Source organism: Hippopotamus amphibius, chromosome 3 (genome assembly GCF_030028045.1).
Source record: "Hippopotamus amphibius kiboko isolate mHipAmp2 chromosome 3, mHipAmp2.hap2, whole genome shotgun sequence".
Lineage (NCBI taxonomy): Eukaryota > Metazoa > Chordata > Mammalia > Artiodactyla > Hippopotamidae > Hippopotamus > Hippopotamus amphibius.
The window spans coordinates 90,955,788-90,972,619 of NC_080188.1; the positions used below are offsets into that span (position 1 = coordinate 90,955,788).

Below are 16,832 nucleotides of genomic sequence, written 5' to 3' on the forward strand. Positions count from 1 at the left end.
TGTTATGAGGGGGCCACAAGTAGGCCTCTGTCGTACTACCCCTTAGTGGTATGTGGATTAAACCACTGGTTGCATGGGGGATGGGTTTGGGGTGGTGAGCATGGAGGGACCAAACTGAAGATACTAACAAAGGAGAAAAGAAACAGGGCCTGATGGGAGGTGGGGGGCAGAACAGAGTTCACAGTGGGAATAAAGATCATACCTATTTACAGGGAAGTAGAAAAGGCATGGTAATGGGTGTATCAAATTGAATGGGAACCCTACAAAAGGACAGAAAACTCCTCCCTCTTGCTGACTCCTCTTCAGTCCCCTACAATGGCCTATGCTATCCTGAGACTGCTCTCTAGTTGCTCAGTTAATTCCCCAGGAAAGGTAAACCCATAATCACAATTTAGGTTGGCAAGAATATAGGTGAAATAAGAATCAGAGTTGGAGGAAGCTAGCAGTGGAGGTTGGGCTTGAGCAGCTGCCACCAGTACTGTTCTCTACAGCCCCTTCCCAAACCTCATGCACACCTTGGATTCCACTTAATTAAAAAGAGGGCAGGTAATCAAACAAAACCCCCATAAGACAAGTATCACAACTGAACTACCATCAATTAAAGTGCAAACTACAGGGGAATATAGTGGCTGGGTCTGAGGCCATCTGAAGGCCAGAGAGAAAAAAATGCATACGTATAAATCAGAGGAGGGGTATCAGAAACTTGTCCCTCCTCCATTTAGATCACAGCAGAGCCAAAGATGCAGGCAACCAGCGAAGATACTTTGGAGGACTCTGGGGTCCAGAATCTCCCCCACTATGGGAGAGAAGCTACCGAAGAGGCTGGGTGATGGGGGAAAGTAGGCCTTGGAAGAGTTCCTGAGCCACAGATGACACTGCATCTCCACCTCTTCCACCTCTGCCCAGTTAGCTAACAACAAGACTCCAACCTGATGCCTGAGAGCTTGCCTTCCCATTCTCACCTCTACCTAGAAACATCCTCCACAAGGCCAACTCAGTGTTTTCAAATAAGAGAAACTCCAACCAAATAAAAACAAAAAGGAAATGTTTCCCTACTCCCCTCCATTCTGAGCCTTACTTATCCCCAGGACCCTTAATGTGACTGAACCTCCTCCCTCAGTTCCTGGGTTCACTACCTTCTCCATCCTGGGAAAGGAGGAAAGGGAGATCAAGAACAGAGACTGACCAAAAGCAGAAGGGGAAGAGGCAAGAGACAAAAAAGTGTTTTCTGAAAAAATGGAGAGGAGGAGGAAAAATAAGTAGGCCACTGTTTTGCACCTATAATACAAAGTGAGGAAGGTTTGTTTTGGAAGGTAAGTCCTGGGGGATCTGACTCCCAAACCCCAGAGTGGGGGTAGGAGGCCAGTGGCAACAGGTGCCTGGTGTTGTTGCTGAAGCATTAAAAAGTGCCATGACAGAGTTGTCAAGAGGCAGCCCTTGGGAGCCGGGGCTCAGTGCGCTGTTACCATAGGGGCTGTGTGCTGAGGGGTGGGGATGGAGGTTATTTCTTAGCTCTTGGGCTAGCTCCATACTTCTTTGCTGCTAGCCACCCCTTTAGTTGCTACAACACTGGCTCTTGTCCTGCTGGGATTGCTCATGGAGATCCACACCCCGCCTTCGGCCTGCTGCACCCCCCCAGATTCTGGGGTTCACTCTTTGGCAACTTCTTAGCTATTGCCAGGAAGAGATCATTCACATTCATAGCTGTCTTGGCTGAAGTCTCCATAAACAATAAGCTGTTGTCATCTGCATACACCTGGGCCTCTTCATACTCCACCATATGCTTGTTGGCCACGTCAGCTTTGTTCCCCTTTAGGGCAATAATGATGCTGGGACTGGCCTGCCTCTGTAGTTCCTTTACCCATGTCTTCGCTCAAGTGAAGTTTTCCTGATTAGTAATGTCATAAACCACAATTGCAGCTTGGGCACCTCTGTAGTACATAGGGGCAAAGCTATGGTATCCCTCCTGCCCAGCTGTGTCCCAGATCTCAAACTTGACTGTTGTGTCATCTAGACAAACAGACTGAGTGAGGAAGGCCACTCCAATGGTGCCCTCCTGGTACTTGTGGAACTGCCCTTTGACAAAACATAATACCAGGCTAGACTTCCCCACTGCAGATTCACCCAGCAGGACCAATTGGAACTGGCATATTTTGCCGACCTGGGGCTGTCCATTGGGCCTGGCTGTGCTTCTGCTAGTCATGGCTAGATTATCAGAGTGGGAAAGGGTGGAGGGAGGGGGATGACACAAAGTGGCGGAGGGGGTGGGGGGAGGGGAGGGGACTTCCAGGCTTCAGCAGTCCTGGGGCTCCGTCTCCCCCGTTGGGCCCAAGCCTGTTGAACAGACAAACAGCTCAGTTCTGCGGTGTTTTCTCTCCAGATAGATTTTATCTTCAACCTTAGATTTCTAACATATTTTGTGACTGTCAAAATGAAAACATTGAATCAAAACTTTCTCATTGTTCTCTGAAAGACTCCTAGAGCTATGACTCAAGGTCTGGAATCCACAGGGCTGCATCAGGTAGAACAGGAAGTGAATTCAGGGAATTGGTGGTGCACATAATGCAAGTGAACAGTGAGGGAACGGGGCATTAGCAAGAGCAGGAAGCTTCTACCTCTCCATTCCCAATTCTGCCAGCAGTCTCTATTGATCAAATCCTTCCAGAAACTTACAGACCTGAGTATCTAGAATGAAATCTGCTGGGGTCAGCTTCCTTCCACAGAGCACACAGCAGAGAAAGGGTGAGAAAAAGATTTAAGAGAGGCAGAAACTTTAAAATGTTAAAAGCCTTTAAGGCTGTCTACATATGTGGATTTTTTCCCATCCCTCCCTCCCCTTCCTTCCTTCCTTCCTTTTTCTCTCATCCTTTATTCTGCATAGCAAAATAATTTTAATAGCATTATCCTTATTTATCTTATTTTACTGTATTAAATTTCTGGGATTTTTACTCTGTATTTTTGTCTATTCTCAGGCATTATCTTCATACACTATAATTAACTCTGTCCATTAAAATCATTGTGCTTTGGATACCAAGCTGGGCACTGTGGGCCTCCTGGGCACAAAGCCCTTCCATGTCCCCATTTTTTTGTTTACAGAAAATAGTGTTCATTAGCCTCCTTGACCTTCCCTGAGTCCCAGTGGGCAGATTCAATAGTTGGTAATTAGGAAAGTGAGGGGATGTGAGATCAGGGAGAAACAAACACACAAGAGAAACAACAGTGCAGCCTTGGAGCAGGGTTCTGGTTCCCCATCAACAGATACACACAATAATACCTTTGAGCTGTTTTGCAGATACTGAAGTCCCCACCAGGTGGGAGAAGTTTATGATTAATGATGGTATGCTGCCCACAGGTATGTAGACCCCAAACCTGTTGGAACCCAAATGTTGATTATGCTGACTCCCACTTACCTCACCACCAACTCATTAGAAGAATGTCTATGAGCTGATCGTGCCTTCTTTGAACAATTACTATAAAACTTCTCACTATCCTCTCCAAGTGGGAACACATAGTTTTTTGAAGCAGTAACTGCTGTGTCCCCCTTTGCTTGGCAAAGGAATAAAGCTATTCTTTTCTACTTGACCCAAAACACTGTCTCTAAGCTTTGATTCAGCACTGGTTTATAGATAAGCTGAGCTTTCAGCATCTTTCCTTTTTATTTGAGCACTCCTTTCACACTGCAAATTCCAAAAAGTTTAAAAAAAATATAGGAAGAACCTTACACAAATTATGGTCATTTTCTGCTTTTCAAATCATGGCCAATAAGCATTAAATGTTATTGTAAAACTTCTTTCCTCATTACACCTTTATTCCCTCCATTTACGTAAGAAGGATCTTCTTGATGAGATTATGTACATGCTTCAGAGATAGTTACATATAACTAATAGAATAGAAAATTGACCTCAGGACCTGCTTAATTAGGATCCTGTGTTCCAATGACAATTCCCAATTATTAATACAGTTCCTTCTTTTAGTTCTGAGCTTCAGCCTTTTAGAAGGGCTTGAAATCAGACTTGGTTGAAAGATATTACAGGAAAATTGACTTTGGCTTCACTTGTATACAAGTAGACCTTTAGGACTGTGCAGACTTAGGCATACAGAGTTCTCAGAAGAGATTGGAAGTGTAGAAGAGCACAAGCCCCTACAAAAATGGCAAACTCCATTTACTGCATCTTCCTCTCTTACTGAATAGAATCTTTGGGGACAAGGAAAACCACAACTCTGTTTGGAAGCCAACTCTATTAATTGCCATTTTGTGCAACCATTTTTACAGTTTTTCTTAACTTTGCCAATGCATTTTTATCCTCTTTAAGTATACCTTTGACATCTTTCTGTCCATCACACCCCAATCCTTCTGTGCTAAACACATACATACTTTTAAGGGAGCAGATGTTCCCCTTCAAAATGTATGCTTTTTTTCATTTGTTTATTTGTTTTTTCTCACAATTTCACTCTCTTTTTGATATGGGTACTAATTCAACAGAATACAATTTCTTTATATATCCCATTTGTTTTCCTGATTGTTGTGTCTTGCTCTAATGTAATCAAACATATTTCTCTAAGCTCTATTGTTTTCAATTATTGAATAATTTAATCTGCCCAATTTCTAAACCTGTAATATTTATATCCTTTACTTTTGACAGCTTAAATTTTATAAATGCTTTCTCTTTACAGTTTTTATAAACTACATGTACATGGAAAGGATAATAAGTCTTCATTCACTTCCTTAGTTAATTGTAATTGGTTTCTGCATTTCCTCATGGATAATGAGGTCTACTTTACTGATTATTTTCTGTCATGCAACCAGGCAGTGTAGCTGACAGTATTTCTTTACAAAGTAATTATACAGAGTTGAATTCCTTTTAAACATATTTTTGATGGAAAGATAATCCCTTCACCATGCCATCATGGGATATTCTGTGCTTTCACTGTTGTTCATTGGCCTTCTATTTTTGTCAATATTATGGTACACTCCTGGCCCTTCTCTCATATGCCCTCTCTTGTTCATCCTGCATTGGTAGGAAGGCAAATTTGAAAAAAAAAAAAAAACCTAATCGAGAAAAGGGAAAATCTTCTATTCATTAGTGTTAAATCATCTTAGTAGCTTCCTATTCCAGTATTCTTCATGTCTCATTTAAAGAAAGAACATGTACTGTTCTTCATTGGTTATGCTGGTTACTTCATCCTTCCCCCAAATGACAAATCCTACAACAGGTTTATTCAGATACATACTTCAAGTCTAATTTAATCAAGTGGCAGTCACCTTATTCACAAGTATTCCACCCCTTTTTAAGGTGTCCCATAGCTGTTAAATCATTTTAATGTCCTAAGTAAGATGGGGTTTCCCATAGTCAACATTCTCCCACATCAAATAGTGCCACTAAGAACAGCTTCTCAATTATGTGAGTGCCCTGCAAATATCATTTTTTGTATCTTTTGTATCTTTGCTTATATTCTGGGGAAATACATTTATGAACACACACACACTCATTCACTGTAAAAACATTACTCGCTCTTCTCTCATTCTACTGCTCTTCTGTTACAAATTTTCTGCTTTTAATTTCTTTGTTTCTTTTTTTAATTTGGTCTATGTTCATTACTATGTTGTATTACATAATGGGCTATCTGTTTTCTCTATAAAGCCCTTAGCTCTAGAGCCTTCTTTATAACAATTATTAACATCTCAAATAGCTGAAAAGATGTTAAAAAGCTTTTTATTTAAATCATATAATCATTTTCCATTACAAATATTTTTTTTCCTATTCACACTAAATCTTTCTCACCAGACATTTTCCACTGACATGTGTCTAGATATGGAGCAGTTAGGTCCTGTCTCCAGAATTTTCCTAGTTTTTAAAGTAATTTCTAGAGATATTCTTTGTATAAAAAAATATGTTGCAGTGTTTTTTTTCTAAAACAAATGGTAACGTGCTAGATCAGTGTAGTAGACAGAATAACAATCCCCCAAAGATAGCCATACCCTAAGCCACAGAAACTGCCATTAAGTTGTATTAAGTGGCAAAGGAAACAGCGGGTGAATTTAAGTTACAGACTTTCAAATAGGATTTCTCTCCTGCATTCCTTGAGTAGGCTCAACACAGGCACATGGGCACTTCAGTGTGGAAAAGGGATGTGGAAGAGTTGGGGAAGCTTCTGCAGAAAAGAGAGGATTAGATCTGAGATGTGCAAAGTAAGGACTCGACCTGCAGTCAGAGGCTTTAGAGATGAAGGAAGGTAACCATGAACCCAGAGATATAGTAGTCTTTCCAAGCTGGAAATGACCCTCAGCCTACAGCCAGCAGAGAAACAGGGACCTCAGTCCTACAACCTCAACCAACAACCTGAGTTCCGGCAACAATCTGAATGAGCCCAGAATCTCTAGAATCTCAGACCTGCAACTCCTTGATTTTGGTCTTGTGAGACTCTCAGCAAAGGCCCAGCCAAGCTGCCAGACCTCTGATCTAAAGAAACTGACATAATCAATTTGTGTTATTTTAAGCCACTAAGTTTGTGGTGATTTGGTATGGTAGCAATTAAAAAAAATGATACAATTGTCTTTCTTATGTCACAGTATATCTAGATAACTTTTCCACATTAGTCCCTGCAGAGTTATCCAAACTTTTAAACAATTGTAGGTAATCTTAACATAAATCAGCACACTGTAATTTATTTAAGCCTGGTGTCCAGAGATTTTCAAATATGTTGCTATAACAAATACAACTAATAAAATATTATATACATCATTTTGCAAATATTTAAATATAAAGTGGTAGTTCTAGCTGTTTTTAAAGTAATTTTGTTAGATATTTCCAATGAACTTCCATTGAGGTTTTGTCCAGTTACACTCCCTTTAAGTAACAAACAGTTGCGTTTCAATTGTATTTCTTTAATTATCACTGTAGTCAAAGGTCTTTTATAGGTATGCCTCATTTTATAAGTAATTTTAAGGTCCTTAGCCTATTTCTTATGTATTAGTAGATTCTTTATATATTTCTTATATGTAAAAAAAGGTAAATTAGCTTCAGTTCACATGTACAAACTGTAACTTTTTCTGATTTTATTGTTTTCTTTGACTTTTTTTATATTGTGTTTTTTATGTAGAAAATTTGCATCATTATTAACCTTTTCTTCACTATTTCTCAGTGTTATATTACATTTAAAGCTTAGTTTTACTTCTAAGATGATGATTAAAACCTAAAGGCATATTTAGCACTGTAGATAGAGATTATTTAATAATAAAAGTATAAAGTGTCAGAGGAGATTTCTTTTTAAATTAGATGCTCAGAGATACACACACACACATGCACACACAAATATAAGTTCAGGATGTACAATAGATAAATCACACTTAAATTTTACTTTTACCATGGAAGAGACCCACTGATTTTACTGTATAGGTGGTCATGATAGTACTAGTTTTGTCCTCACTTTTAAACTTGACTAAACATAGCACTCAAAATTTTTCTCCAGACACAGCCAGAGCTAGAGCTGTGATTTCTGTGAACTTTTATGCCTTATATTTCTCCAAACAAAAATCACCAGATTGTTGGTTAACTCTATTTTCTTCATTCCAAAGTTTTATTTCATACATTTCTCAACTCATATCACAAACCTATCAATTTATTTTTGTAAGAGTACTAAAATATTTAAACAACTTTAAAAATAAATCCTGACAATAATATATATTATAATCAATAATTATGTATATTATTGATATTGTATACTAATATTATATTATTAATATATTTAATAATATTATTAATATATTAACAACATATATTATTAATCTAAGGGGAGTTCTGACATTTTGGAGAAACTTATTGAGGCTCAATGAGGTTGCAGTGGAACTAAAAGGGAACAGTATTAGATAATGAACTCACAGGATTTTGACTAATTAAAATTTGGCTTTGCAGGTGACTAAACTTCTTAATTTGAGGAATTTCAATAATTGCAAATATAGTCATTGAATTCATTTTACTCTAATTTACCAATCTAGTCATGATGGCTACTATTTTCTTTAGTAAAATGGATACTTAAAACTATAATAGAGTAAGTCCCCTACGTACGAACGAGTTCCGTTCTGAGACCACATTCCTAAATCCAATTTGCTTGTTAAGTCCAACAAAGTTAGCCTAGGTACCCAACTAACCAATCAGCTATACTGGACTGGACTGTAATAGGTTTATAATACTTTTCACACAAATAATACATAAAAAAACAAACGCAAAAGCAAACATTTTAGTCTTACAGTACATTACCTCCAAAAGTGCAATAGTATAGTACAACAGCTGGCATACAGGGGCTGGCATCGAGTGAACAGGCAAAAAGAGTTACTGACTGGAGGAGGGAGAGGAGGTGGGAAGTGGTAGAAGTGTCATCAACAATAGGAGACAGAGGGCAAGTTGCAATTTCACTCACGCTTGACGTGGATGGCACAGATTCTGGTTCCTTGCTGGATTCAATTCTATCTGCCCTCTTGAAAGAACAATCCAGTGGTGTCTGGGCAGTTGCTCTTATTTTCTCTTCATAGATGACATGGTAGCTCTGCATTGCATTCTGAAAGGCTGCTGCAAACTTTATGTACTTTTCTATGTTCAGGTCCTGTGCCTCAAAAAATAACAGTGGCTCCTCAAATAAAGAAAATCCCCTTGCCATTTCCGGCACTGTGAATCTCTTTGATTCTCCAATTACTTCTTCTTCCTCTTTTCTCTCTTTGTCCTTTCTCTGGGCCTCCAATTCCATCAGGTCCTCAATAGTAAGCTCCCCATGTTGCACAGCAAGAAGTTCAATGAAGTCATCCTCTTGCAGATCTAGCTTGAAATAAAGATCCTGTACTACTGTGTTCTGTAAGTACTGTACAGTAAAGTACATAAAAGCACAACCACTTGTAAAGGATGCACACATGTGACAATGTACACCAGACTCATGAACTAACTTACATGATAATGCATGTGACAACATGATCACATCTTTGAAAGCTCCCAGCTTGAAGGTTGTAATGTAGGGGAATTAGAGTGTGTCACAAAAGTCTTTTGATTTTCTTCACAAAGGTATCATATAAGATTTTCTTTATTCTTCTGTACATAGCATAGTTTACAATGTAGAAAAAAACATCCTGCCTTTCCTTTTCCTGTGCTCCACCTTCTTTTCTTTAACTCCAGCCATCTAACCAGGTTATTTGTTAATCTTTGTCTTCCAATTCACTTTTTCAGAAAACTGCTATCTTTTATAATTATTGAATAGGAGGCTTTTGAAAAGAGATTATACCTTTATTCGTCATGCTGATATTCTTTCTGCTATAATTTATCTGTAATTTATTCTCTTTGTCTCACTCTTTCCTTGTGGGTTTGGCCCACATTATGCTTTCATTGTGCTCTCCATCCCTTTTGTGAACTGAATCCTCCAAAATCTTTACTAGCTCATGGGTGGGGGTGAGCCTCATTGTTCCTTCTGAGACATTCTACTCACTCACTGTTGAATATCATTTGATTCTATCAACAATAATTGTGTATACAACACTGTAAAAACACATTCACACCAATATTTTATCCCTAGAGAAACATTGCGTTATATGTGTCCGTTGTTACTTCTCATGTTTTTAAAAGTATAAGTAATTTTAAAATTTGTTCAGCACTGAATACTAATATTTCCATTTCCAAACCAAGAACCATCTCTAATGCACATTGCTGCTTTTCTATGAGATCATCTCTTCCTATTATACTAACAGAGATATTTGAAGAGCATAGAGATTATAAAATTAATTAGAGTTAAATTCCAAATAAATGAACTCTTAGATATAACTGTTTATTGATTTTAAATGTGGTTTGTATTTTATTACAATGTATCATTTTGCATTTTGATTTTGCACTTTGGCATTGGATCAAATGGCCACACCTTAATGGCAAAACATATTTATTTCATAATATGTGACATTTGCCAAAAAAGTTTGTGGTGATATGACTTCTCATATCTTCAAATATCATATTACTCTTTCAATAAGTATATTTTAACATCAACAACTAAAAATAAAGTGAAGTAAACATATTTACTTACCAAATACTTGACTTTATTATAAATTTAATATCTTAAAATATTTCTGAGATGAGAAAAATTCTAATAGCCAGTACCACCTCTCTAGAAATATTTTGATAAATATATATTTTAGTTAATGTAATTTCTAGAAAGTAGTTTACCTTCCTGCTACAGTTTGATAAAAATAAATACATTTTTTTTTGCAGGCATTTGCAAGAAAAATATTGCTATGCCAGAACTTGTCCTGGGTATATTAAACTTACTTAAGAAAAATTATATGAAAAACATAGTTATAACCTTCCTGATTTCTGCTTTCAGGAAATTCTGATTTCTAAGCAGTGTTTAATAAAAACAGCTTAAAGGCTATTCCATAAGTGGATGTGGTTTTCTCAAAGGAGAAAATAGACATGCATGAATATTGCCTGGAAGCATGTTCCTTCAAAAACCTTCTCAATATTCAAAATGGAAATATGTTGGCATCATTTTCACATTTTGTAATGACAACACCTTCTTGTGAAAACTTTACAAGATCATTTTTAAAAATGATTTCCATTGATACTCTGTCTCTTATTTATGTTTAAGTAGACAATAAGTGACTCTGTCAATTATATTGGTTTTGGTTTTCTCTAGTTTCAAAATTAAAGTTCAATGGTAAAATCTCCATAGATCACAGGCTATTTTCTTATTGAGTTTTGGCTCATGAATTTCTAATAAATTTTGGAGATTCCATGGTTCATTCTCTGTGTAAATTTGCACATAATGCAGCAACATCTGATAACAAAAAGTAAAAAAAAAATATTTTAAAGCTTTAATGCCTTTCTTATGAGTATTCAGAGCAATCTGATTCTTAATGTTTAGTAATACTTTTCAGTCTTGATATTTAGAGTTTTCTTTGGCTTATTGCTGCTACTAAATTTCTCCCTCTCCAAGTAACTAAAATTTGCATCTGTCCTGTAGTTAAGGTTTTGTTGTTATTTTCTTTCTCCCCTTCTTTCCTTACTCTCACTCTCACCCACATCTTTATTGTGTTGATCAAATTTATTGTCTTTGAAAGATTTTGTCAAACTTTGCCTTTTTATCACACCACCTTCCATATTCTTTTGATTAGTCATCAGGAAAATGCAAATTTTGGAAGCTATCTCATTTAGCTCACTAGCAGAAAGAATGGGAAGAAAGAGAATACTGGATAGATGATAGATAGATAGATAGATAGATAGATAGATAGATAGATAGATAATAGATAGATAGATGATAGATAAATCTCCATAGTTACCATTCTTTAAAAGACACTCCAACACTAAAATAGAGACAGTACAAAAGTCCCTGTACAATGATATTGTGCAGACTCTGGAGGTTTTAGTTACATATTTTCTGATAGTAAAAACACAAGCTTTGACAATCACATTTATTTCTCCATGGCACTATTATCCTGTTATGAACAAAATTTATATCTTTGGAGCATATTAAGCATCACTATTTACTAAAATCTTAACAAAATTTTTCCTTTGATGATTTCATATAAACCAACCAACCCATTTACAGAAAGCCTTAACACAATGCTTCTGGGACCTTCCATAAGTTCTGTCAATTAAAAAAATGCAAATAGTGAGGAAGAAACATTTTCCTGCATGTTTCCCCAAATATCCTCATGAAGAAAGAAAATCACCAGCTACAACTTAGTTTCATGTGAGACAATGTTCCACAAAATGGTGAAATAATATGTATATAGGTTATGGATTCAATTGGCCATAAAATATAGATTATTGTGATTATGACTTTATGGAAACAGTATTTTATCACATTACAAAGCCCAGGAAAGTTTATAATACTTGACTGGGTTCATCTTTCTAATAGACATCTGTTAGTGAAGTACTATTACTCTTGTGCAAGTAAATGCCCTGCTGCTATTTTCTGTTCTGCTTAGAAGCATCTAACAACTGATAAAATCAGATATTTTCTTCCTCAAAAAAAAAAAAAAAAAGAATTGTTTTGACATCCTAGTTATTTTTTTCACACAGATATATCTGGAAATTCTGCCTCCAATTTTCTAGACTATAAATATCAGAAGAGGTTCCAAGACGAGCTGATGAAAGACTTGAGCAGAGATCACCAGGAGCCATCTGGGAAGAGTTTTATGGAGAAGCCAGCAAATTCAGCTTCTTCCCAGGCCTGGAGCTCATCTGCACTTTAGGAGTCCACTTGAGCACAAGCACTGTACTGTGAACAATTCCATCAGAGTAAAACCAAGAAGCAAAAAAAAAAAAAAAGAAAGAAAAAACGCATGCACCTGCACACGTGTACACACACACATCAATTAAGGAAGATGCATGATTCTTACTAGGAGTAAGCATAGGTTTGACAAATATTTATTCTTTATTCAAAATATATTTATTATTCTTCTAAATTGTGATATATATTTATACACATATACACATATATAATTGTGTATATCATATTCTACAGCATGTTTTCTAATATTAATGATACTAAACTAAGTTGCACCAACTACACAAAGCAAAATTCTAATACTAATGATACTAAATTAAGTTGCATCAATTTCATGAGGCAAAACAGATGCTCCCCTAATGACCAAAAATGGCTAGAAAGAAATTTGTGATTAGCCAATTAGGTACCATTAGGAGGAGAGAAGGAGGAAATGTTCTCATAACCTAATAATTTAGCACCCATTTATAATTCTTGTCTGAGTCAATCATGACAATAGGGGTTTGTTTCAGTCAGGGTTCAATCACAGAGCCTCATGAATTATTCAATAATTAGAATTGATGGAGTGAAGATCAGAAACAAGGTGCAAAAACAGAGGAGTCACCAACCTGAGAACCTAAGAGTGGTTGGCTGCCAAAATGAAACAAGGAAGAGAGAGCAGGTGACATTTACTGGGCACTGCTGCCTCTTTGGGTCTGTTTAATGATGGGTCCTCTAGAAAGTTCATAGTTGGGAAGAAAAGTTAGAAATGAGATGGAAAAAAGTGAGCATAAGCTGCAACCCACTCATTTCTGCCACAGCCATTCATTTCTAAGCATGACAACCTTCAGAAAGTAACAATCACTGATTTGCTTCTAACTTTCAAATAATTTATAAATTTATATTTTCACCAAGCCTAATCAGGCAACAGACAAGGAGAAAGTCTTTGGGTACTTTGAGTTTCAGCTTCACCCAGGCATGCAAATTTATATTCCATATCACTACAGCCTACCCCTTGTCAACTTGGCCTCTTTACATACCTCTTATAATCTCATATAATAAAGCAACTACAAAATCAGACCAACCACTTGAGGATAAGTGAATTCAAGAAACATGAACCAGTTGAAACACTGTATTTGCTGTTACATCAACCTCCTTTCAGAAGACTTGTGTGCAGATAACATGGTGAATAAGATATGCTGTAAACTCACTGATGGAGGTTGAGGCAGAACTATGATGGGCTAGGAAGGCAATCCCTATCCTCGTGGTTTATTCCAGTGCTCACAAATAGTTTTCCCTCCCATGATTCCTGAATGGTGAATGGTGCTAAAACACATGTTCAGCTTGGTCTCTGCTACTAGTATTACTGAATCCAGACTTGTACTTCTCACCCCACACCAGGCCAATAAATGAGATACAAGTTGTTGGGACAAGGAATAGTGACTATTCAGAAAGCCAACAGACTGAGAACATAGTGGTCTAGTGTCCCAAAGAACTATCTTGCCCAGGCTTGGATATTAGTTTCTTTTATAGAACAAAGAGGGGGAGGTGAGGAAGTGAAGTAAAACAGGATATAAGTTGTTGCAAATATTTCCTGATTTGGTCCAGTCTCTGGTGTGGAAGAGTTCATTTCTTCTTTCCTGCAGCCATTCACAGGTGGGCCTAAACAAATATATTTTAACTTAACACTCAGGCATGGGAGGCAGGGTTCCCAGAGATGGGCCATTATGTAGAGTTTAAATATAGGTAACATCCCTTTAGTGATTAACTTGTAGCAAAAACAATAGAATACAAAGGTTAAAGTAAAAGAAAAAGATCCAATATGGAATCAGATTTTTTTTTCCTGTTATATTGGCAGGTTTGTTATTCAGCAGTGGCTATAGCCAGATTGCCTTGGTGAGTAAAGCCTATTTTGCTGAAATCAGGCTTAAAATTCATCTCTGCCATTATGGCCATTTGGTTCATAAGCCCAGGACACATGGTACTTTGTTCATAGGGAAGGACTGGGGTGGCTGACGTATCACAAAAAGGCATTTTCTTGTTCACCTGATTATTAATGTAGAAGAGGGAAAATCATTTTCCTTCCACCCTTCTGAGTTCTTGGCTGAGATCCCTTTAATAAGAGACATCAATAAAAGTAAAACAAATAGAAGTTTATTAACATGTATACTTTATGTCAGGAGATACTCAGGGAAAAATGAGTAACTTAAAGTTGTGCCTTGAGAATTCAGATTAATTGCCATCTTAATAGGCAGAGGGGAGGAGGGATGTGAGCCTTTGGGGTAAAGCAAATTTTCAGAAAGATGAATAGACCCTTAGAAGAATAGGTTAGAGGTTTGATAGTGTGTTACAAAGTTCAGACATAATGTGTAATTCCAGTCCCCTTTCCTGTGATAACAGCCAATCTTCCCTTGTTGATAAATCTCCTGGGAAAGGAATTTATGACAAATGGTTCCTTTTAGAGGATCTGTCTTTAGACAGATAAGTGGAGTTCAGAAAAAACCTTGTTAGCAACTTTTTTGTCCCTTTCTTGTGTGTCTGTTTCTGTTCCCCTTAAACCTTAATTATAAAAATGAGATCACGAGGTAACATTTAACCTAACCCCTCAATTCTGCTCTACTGAATGGACACAATCCCTTCCCTAACCCATTGATTCCTTTCCTGGATTAAAAGGAGTAAGAATGAAGAATTAAGCAGTTAAAGAGTGACTGACTCTCTACCCCTAGTTTCCCTTTAGTATATTAGCAAGTGGACCACACGGACAAGAGAGCATCCAAAGGAAGATCAGGAGAAGTCAGGAGGTCTGCACTCAATGAAAAAATGATGAAAAATCTGACTTCCTACCTTAATGATTAACTGTGATTGTTTCCCTTTTATCCCTTTAACAATTGTCATGGTTGAGAAGAAACTTCAGAGTTGGTCTTGTGACATGAGTCCAGCTTCTTCCCAGATCCAGATTGCCAGCTTTTCTGAATAAAGCACCTTTCCTTTCTATTGAAACTTGTCCCTTAATAATTGGCTTTTGTGTGGCAAGCAGCTGAACCTGCATTTTGTAACAACCTGCATTTGCTGTTTTTCAAGTGTCTACAGTTCAAAATAATCAATATACCAAATCAGCATATTTTGGGGTTCCATATTCTGCTACCTTTTATTAAGATCTTCCTCTGCTGGTGTTGCTCTTTGGTGAATATTTATACAGATCTCAGATCTTCACACTTTCCTTCCACATAATGATACTTACCTATATTCATCTTTTGCAAATATCCTTATCTATAGATTTCCAATTGTGAGTGTGTGTTTCCAAGTCCCTAACCATAAAGTCCTAGAATTACCCAGTGATTCACTGCCTATGAGTCACTTTAGATCTCTATCTATGGCTATCTTCTTCTCTGAAAAACAAACAAACAAAAATACATAAGACAATAACAACACATCATACTGTTTAAACTTCTGCCTACTGGCAATATGACCTTTATGACTGTTCCTTGGGGTCATCCCTAATTAAGGCAATAGCACTAAACTTACAGCTTTCAGGTGGTGGCATCATGCTATGAACCAGGTCCATTTTTTATCTCCCTCATTCAGCTGGTGATGGTGAAACTTCCATGAGGCCACAGATTCAGGGTAAGAGAGAGAAGGTAATGTGTCCCTTCTTTAAAGATTTTATTTAGGATTAACATATTATCCATTGATAGAAATGCATTTCATGAAACTAAGATGATTTTACTTTTTAACTATAATTCAAATTACTGAGACAGTTCATCTGAGAAATTTCCTATGCTTATATGATTTTTTTACCAAATACATTTTAATCTGTGTGATATTTGTTTTGTTTAAGATGCCCCAAAACTATTTATTTTATAGAAGTGTGATTAGCTTAAATTAGGTAAGTATATCACCATAACATGTCCATACCCATCCTTCCACAAAAAGCTGTTTGTATTATGAAAATTAATTGGGATTCTATACTTTTCTGTCAGCTAAACAAATTGATCTTGTTGTCCCAGATCTACCTTTTTCTTTTTTGGTATGAAATAGTTCTTTGTTTTAAACACAATAAGAAATTGGTCTTTAATGTTAAAGTTAATGGTTTGTAAATTAGCAAATCAGATATTGCACAACACCTTTCACTAATGGAATAAGTCAAGAAATGTGAACTGTCAGCTACTTAAAATAATTTGTTACCTCTAAGGAAGCAAGTTGCGAGAATCTAGGAACCTGTATAACTTGAACCCTTCATAATGGGTTCTCTTGATTCTTTAATTTTTCCACTGCTGCTTTGGTAGATTCTTCTTGGACTGGATATAACTGAGAATTGACTAAACCTCCCTCTGAAATTCCATCACATGTTTCCTAGATACATTTTTCAAACAGGATGTCTTAGAGTATACAGAGCTAGAATGCATGACTGTTTAGAACACTGCTTGCTAATAAATGGCTCCAAATGTGGTAAAATTTTACTGAGAGTGGTGGTTACCCATGCATATCAAAAATAACCTAGTAGATGTGCCTAATTCAATTGGCATAGCATGTTCCTCGGCTGGACCAGTTTTAATTTTATTTGTAAAGCCTCTGAAGTGTGTAGAAGAGACAAATAA

At 36.9% G+C, this 16,832-nt stretch overlaps 1 pseudogene; it reads right to left on the reverse strand.

The window, feature by feature from the left end:
* Positions 1-1,554: 1,554 nt before the first annotated feature.
* LOC130849771 (ras-related protein Rab-5B-like) lies at positions 1,555-2,276 on the reverse strand (annotated as a pseudogene).
* Positions 2,277-16,832: the final 14,556 nt, after the last annotated feature.